This window comes from Heterodontus francisci, chromosome 1, assembly GCF_036365525.1.
Source record: "Heterodontus francisci isolate sHetFra1 chromosome 1, sHetFra1.hap1, whole genome shotgun sequence".
Taxonomy (NCBI): Eukaryota; Metazoa; Chordata; class Chondrichthyes; order Heterodontiformes; family Heterodontidae; genus Heterodontus; species Heterodontus francisci.
The window spans coordinates 146808196-146813914 of NC_090371.1; the positions used below are offsets into that span (position 1 = coordinate 146808196).

General features: G+C 47.2%; 1 pseudogene; it reads left to right on the top strand.

Moving 5' to 3' along the window:
• The first annotated feature begins 2807 nt into the window (after positions 1-2807).
• Positions 2808-2916, top strand: LOC137377730 (U2 spliceosomal RNA; annotated as a pseudogene).
• The last annotated feature ends 2803 nt before the right edge of the window (positions 2917-5719 follow it).

Sequence of the window (5719 nt, forward strand, 5' to 3'; positions counted from 1 at the left end):
AGTACTGCTACAATCAGACACCCTGTGATCGGATACCCTCTCCCATTGTGATCGCCAGTTCATGTGTATTACTGTAATTCAGCATCAGCTAAATTCTACTTATTAAAATTTGATACTATGCTGAATGTCCAAGACTGACATAAGGTCAGAAAAATAGTTTAGAATATATCCTGTGTATGGCTGAAAAGTGAACAGCTTTAACTAACAAGTTTATAAGTTATATTAAAGTCCAACTAGTTCAATGCATTGCTGATAAGCTGACACTTTGGCAAAGATTCCAGGATCTTATATAAATTTGTCTTTCTACAATTCGTCAGGCTGGTGGTCTTGCTTCCCTCTGGGCTGCTTGGTTCTGCCACTGGGATCTCAGCATGATGAATCTCTGTCTGTTGTCACAATAGTTCAGCCTTCTTCCAACGTTTGTTCTCTCTTCATACAGTTCTTAAACTCAAACGCTGAGAATTTCCTCAGGGGTTCTCCCAGATAGCCGCTGTAACTTTGATGAAGGATCAGCAGAAAACTAGGATAGATATGTGAACAGAGTTTCCACTGATCATCTGCTGATGTTACAGTGGCCAATCAGGAGAAACTCGAATGAAATTCATGGTGTAAGCCTCTGTGAAGTTCAGAAACCTCACTCTCCACCAGGAGCTTTCTATTCATTTTACTTCTCTCTGCCTATTGTCTCTGATCTCTCTATTTTTCTCCGATCTTTTGTGTTGAAACACAGAATGTCGATTCCTGCAGTGATTGTCCTGATCTCTCACCATCTTTGCCTTGTTAAACATTTGAAAAATTATTAGTGTGGTCATACGGTCAGATTGTTCCACTTATTGTCACTTCAGCTAAAGAGCTCATTAGATGTTATTCAACTTGAACTGTGATTACACAGTTACACACCAAGAAAATAAAATGAACAAACTGCAACAAAAAACATATATATGAGGAGGCTGCTATGAGAAGTGTTTAAAGTTGGTCAGTTACCATAGAACTATACATGTTCATATCACAGATTTCATTTAAAAGGAGCAATAGGCTGCCTCAAGTCTTCACTGTAGTGAAGCAGTTCATGCTCCAGCAACCCACTGTGTAAAGAAATTTCTCCTAAACTGCTGTAAAATAATTAGATGTTAGTAGGTCAAGAAGGTGGCAGTAGGGGTTAAATGTTTAAACTTCATGACACACATAACTGATTAAATATCATGTGAGACAAAATATTGTGTGTGTTTTTGGGAGCATAGGAATGTCAACTGGGTAAAACAACTAATTAGGATCATAGAATTCAAACACAGAACCAGAATATTCAGGAGGAGGGAAACCCCTTACATTTCAGAAGGTCGCAATAAGCAGCAAAATGAATTTAAAGTAGTATAATGGGAACATTAGATAAAAGGAGCAGCTGAGCTCGATTGAGAGCATCAGCATTGAGGTTTTTGAAAACTTATCATTAAACACTTGAAGAAGGGCTGCAATAGTTACAACAGTGACAACATGATTAGGTACATGAGAATGCACGCTGAACTGTATTTTTCCTTCAGCAGTTAAGCTTCAATTATATATGCTCAGTTCATCATTTTGGTATAGCCTACCATTTACATCAATCGCTAATGACATTGGGTATGACTTCTTTCTGCATATCCGATGCAAGCTGATTTACGAGTGTTTTTCCAGTGACAGATGTAGCATTCCTCAAAATTTAATTTTCCCTTTAATGCTGTGAAAGAGAAATGTGAATGTGTTGATGTGCACTGAACTGAGTTGGCTTCTGCTCAGAGAATGTCAGTCAAAAACAACATTAATTTTCTTGTATAAGTATATCTAATTTTTCTCTTCAATTAAAAAAATCAAGGAAAAAAATGCACAAGATTATCTGTGATGCACAGCTAAAGACTAGGCATGTTTCTTTATTTATTTTTTTTAAAAAGAGGAAAAATTGGGTGAAATCTGTAGCATGCAATGCTGATTTGTCTCTAGGGTTGCCATTTTGGAGCTGCACACTCCAGCCTATGCCCTGTCTTAACCTTGCACAGCTGAACACAATACTAAATGGCATGAAGCAATATTTAAAGGGATCATCAACTAATTACAGGTTAGTTGCTTGTTTATTTCCTCTGGCTGTTGCTGCAATACTATGCATTTTGGGTGCTTTCTATTGTTGGTTAAAGTTTCAATAGTCTACTGGGAGTGGTGTGGCAGGTACTGAAGTACTTTTTTGCTCACATAGGCTCCTGCCAGTGTCTCCCAAACATGCGTGGGTAAGTAGGCCTTAATCTGGTCATTGAGCATGACTGGGAGAATGAACAGAGGCCATGCAAAAGAGGATAAGCTGTTAGAAGAGGGAGGTGGGGGTGGGGAGATGGCCGTATCCACAGAGGGTATTTAATGAGTAATTCTCCTACCTATACCTCAGTGACAAACACTGTTTGAGACGTCTTCGCTTCAGAAAAAAAAGTCACTGAAATGTGCCACCTGGTGCAGACAACTCCAAACTTAGCATAGGGCAAGGATCACATTGTCACCTTCACAGCCACAGGCAGTGACTCTGAACATATATGCACCTGGTTCCTTCCAAGTTGCTGCTGGAAATATCAGCAGCAGTTCTCAGTTTGCAGTGCACTGTTGCATAAGAAAAGTCACTGAGGCTCTCTATTCAAAGAGATAATTTCATCACATTCCCTCTTGCCAGAGAGAAGCAGGCAGAGTGACCATAAGGGTTTGCAAGGCTTCTAGACTTCTGTGTGATACAGGGTTCCGTTGACAGCACATACATTAGTTTGGATTTGCATGTGCTTCATGTCAACTCTACTATCGCTTCTCGGCCTTTTGGCTAAGATCAAGTGTAGTATCTGTTCTTTTCAGTGCTTATTTGATTGAGAAGAGACCATGATCATTGCCTTTTGATCCTGGGGAAGCTTTGAGTAAAATGGCTATAACCAAATTTCGAGCTTCGGGCCAGGGAGTGCGCAACACCGTTCGGGTGGTCGTGAAGGACAAGGAAGGAGATGCACCGGTCGATCGCACCTTCTTCATCAAGAAAATTCTCTTCGATTGCTGCGGATTTCAAGCGACGGACGTCTTCTGCTTGCAGGATTTCCCCAGCAGTGGATACTTCGACGTGACGTTCCGGAACGTGGCGGGATGCATCAAGTTCCTGAAGGCGTTCAAGGAGAAAGGGGACCGGGCTCCACTGTCGATCCTCACAGCGGAGCCGCTCTTCACGCTTCCATCACAATGGGACCGGGTGGTGACGATTCACCTCTACAACCCCCATGTTCCGGTGGTGGATGTACTCACCTTTCTCGCCAGGTACGTCGAGGTGGCCGGCAGCAGCACTGATGTCAAGGTCCCCTTTGGGATCTGGACCAGCAAGCGGCAGGTCAAGGTGACCTTGAAGGTAGATCCCAGTGGAGCCATCATCCACCCTCCCTCCAGCTTTGCTATCGGGGGAAGTCGAGGCTTCTTGGTCTACGCTGGGTAGCCCAGAGTTTGCCGCACCTGTGGCAAATCTGGTCACATGGCAGCCAACTGCAGCACGGTTGTTTGCAAGAACTGCAAGGAGGAAGGCCATCAGACCAAAGACTGTAAGCAGACTAAGTGTTGCAACTTGTGCGGTGCGGCAGGCCATCTCTACAAGACCTGTCCCAAACGTTGTCTCAGCTATGCTCAGGCGGCAAGGTCCAAGGAATGGCCGGGCGAAGGTTCGACGAAGGCGTCCGCTGTTCGAAAGGAGACCAGCAACCTTCTCCGCAGTGAGGAACTTCAACCTGAGAAGGAAGGGGAGGCGGCTGAAACCAACGACCCAGCACCTACCCAGCGCCCGGAAACCCCTCCTCCACAGACAGAATCAATGGAGGAGGAGGCAGCAGATGGACAAACAGGTCAGTGGCAAGTGGTCCAGAGGAAAACCACAAAGAAAAAACATCCCAAAGCCACCACCCAAACCAGTGGCAAGAGGAGGCTCTCTTCTGAATCAGACTGCAACAACTCCTCTTCACTGGACGGGGAAATGCTGGAACGACAGCCCCTTCAAAAGAGGCGGCAGAACTCCGAGATGGATGATAAGGCATCCCAGCCCCCGGGCACTGGAAGCTGTGATGGGCCCGGCGTGCCCCAACCCCAATTCCCCACACGTAACGACGTGGCCAACGCATCTCAGCTCCGGGACACCGGGAGCAAAGACACGTCTGGCGCACCTGAGCTCCGGGAGACCGGGAGCTGTGATGTTTTCGAGAAGGAACAGATGGAAGCAGCTGAGGACAACCCAATCCTCTCTGCCTACAAGACCCCCCCGATGTCACCCGAGCGGCACAAACCCTGCATGAAAAATCAGGAGGGGTTTCTGAGCCCAACCAACGTGAAACTGCTTGCGCATACGATGGGTATGCAGGAACATCCCGAAGGGGAAGGACTGGGACTAGCGAGGACAAATGGTATGGGAAGCAACAACTAATTTTTAGTAAAAAATGGGTATAAGAATTGCTTCCATTAATGTGCGTAGCATTAAATCGACTACGCGATGTGTTTCAACCTTGGATTACCTTGCCAAGGTCAAAGCTGACCTACTGTTTCTGCAGGAGTGTGGAATACCACACCTCAGCACCTACAGGCAGTGGTCGCGATGGTGGTCCCACGGGCCATCGATCTGGTCGGGGGGTAATGACTGCCGTTCCTCCGGCCTGGGTATTCTGCTGCGGGGAGGTAACTTCACCATCTCCGAAGTTAAGGAGGTAGTGGGCGGCCGCCTCCTCGTAGCAGACGTGATGTACAACAACGCTCCGCTCCGGTTGATCAACGTGTACGCCCCGGTACAACGCAGCGAGCGGCTGACCGTCTTCCAGCAGCTCCCACTGCTGCTGGCGACGTCCAGGCCGGTCATCCTAGGCGGTGACTTCAACTGCATCATCGATGCGGCTGGACGATCCGGCAGTGACGACAGCAAACTGGACGCTACGTCCAGATTCCTAATAGAAACAGTTAAGGATGCCAAACTGCACGACGTCTTCAGCAAACCTGCAGACGGAGCGCAGCGCAGATACACATGGTCAAGATCGGACGGGTCTGCCCGTTCCAGGATTGACTTCCTGTTTGTGTCCCGTGCGGTCACGGTCGGATCCACCGACGTCAAGCCGGTGTTCTTCTCCGACCACTGCCTCTTACTGGCCGACTGTCACTTACAGGACGACCAGCGGGTTGGCAGAGGGACGTGGAAGCTCAATGCGACACTGCTGACCCCAGAGAACGTTGAGGAACTCAAAAGGGATTACAATGGTTGGAGGACCGTGAAACCCCTCTTTGAGTCTCCAGTTCACTGGTGGGAAGCGATTAAGGAGAACATCAAGAGGTTCTTCATCCACAAAGGTGTTCAGAAGGCGAGAGAGAGACAGAGGGAACTGTCCCGACTCCAGAAAATTATGCAAAATCTACTCCGGTTGCAGTCAATGGGGGTCGAGGTCAAGGAGGCCTCCAAGATCATCTTCCGGTCCAGAGTCCACTCCATCGAGCAGGATGAGACGTGCTCGCGTTACTTCTTCCAAAAGGTACACAGAGAGAGCTCTGTTATCAGCAGCCTGAAGGAAGAAGATGGCTTGGTAACGTCTTCGCAGCCCGACATACTCAGGATCAGCAAATCCTTTTATGCTGGGCTGTATGACGCGAAGCCCACAGACAGCAGAGCCTCCCAGTCCTTCCTGTCATCTATCACAGAGGTCTTAGATGACAG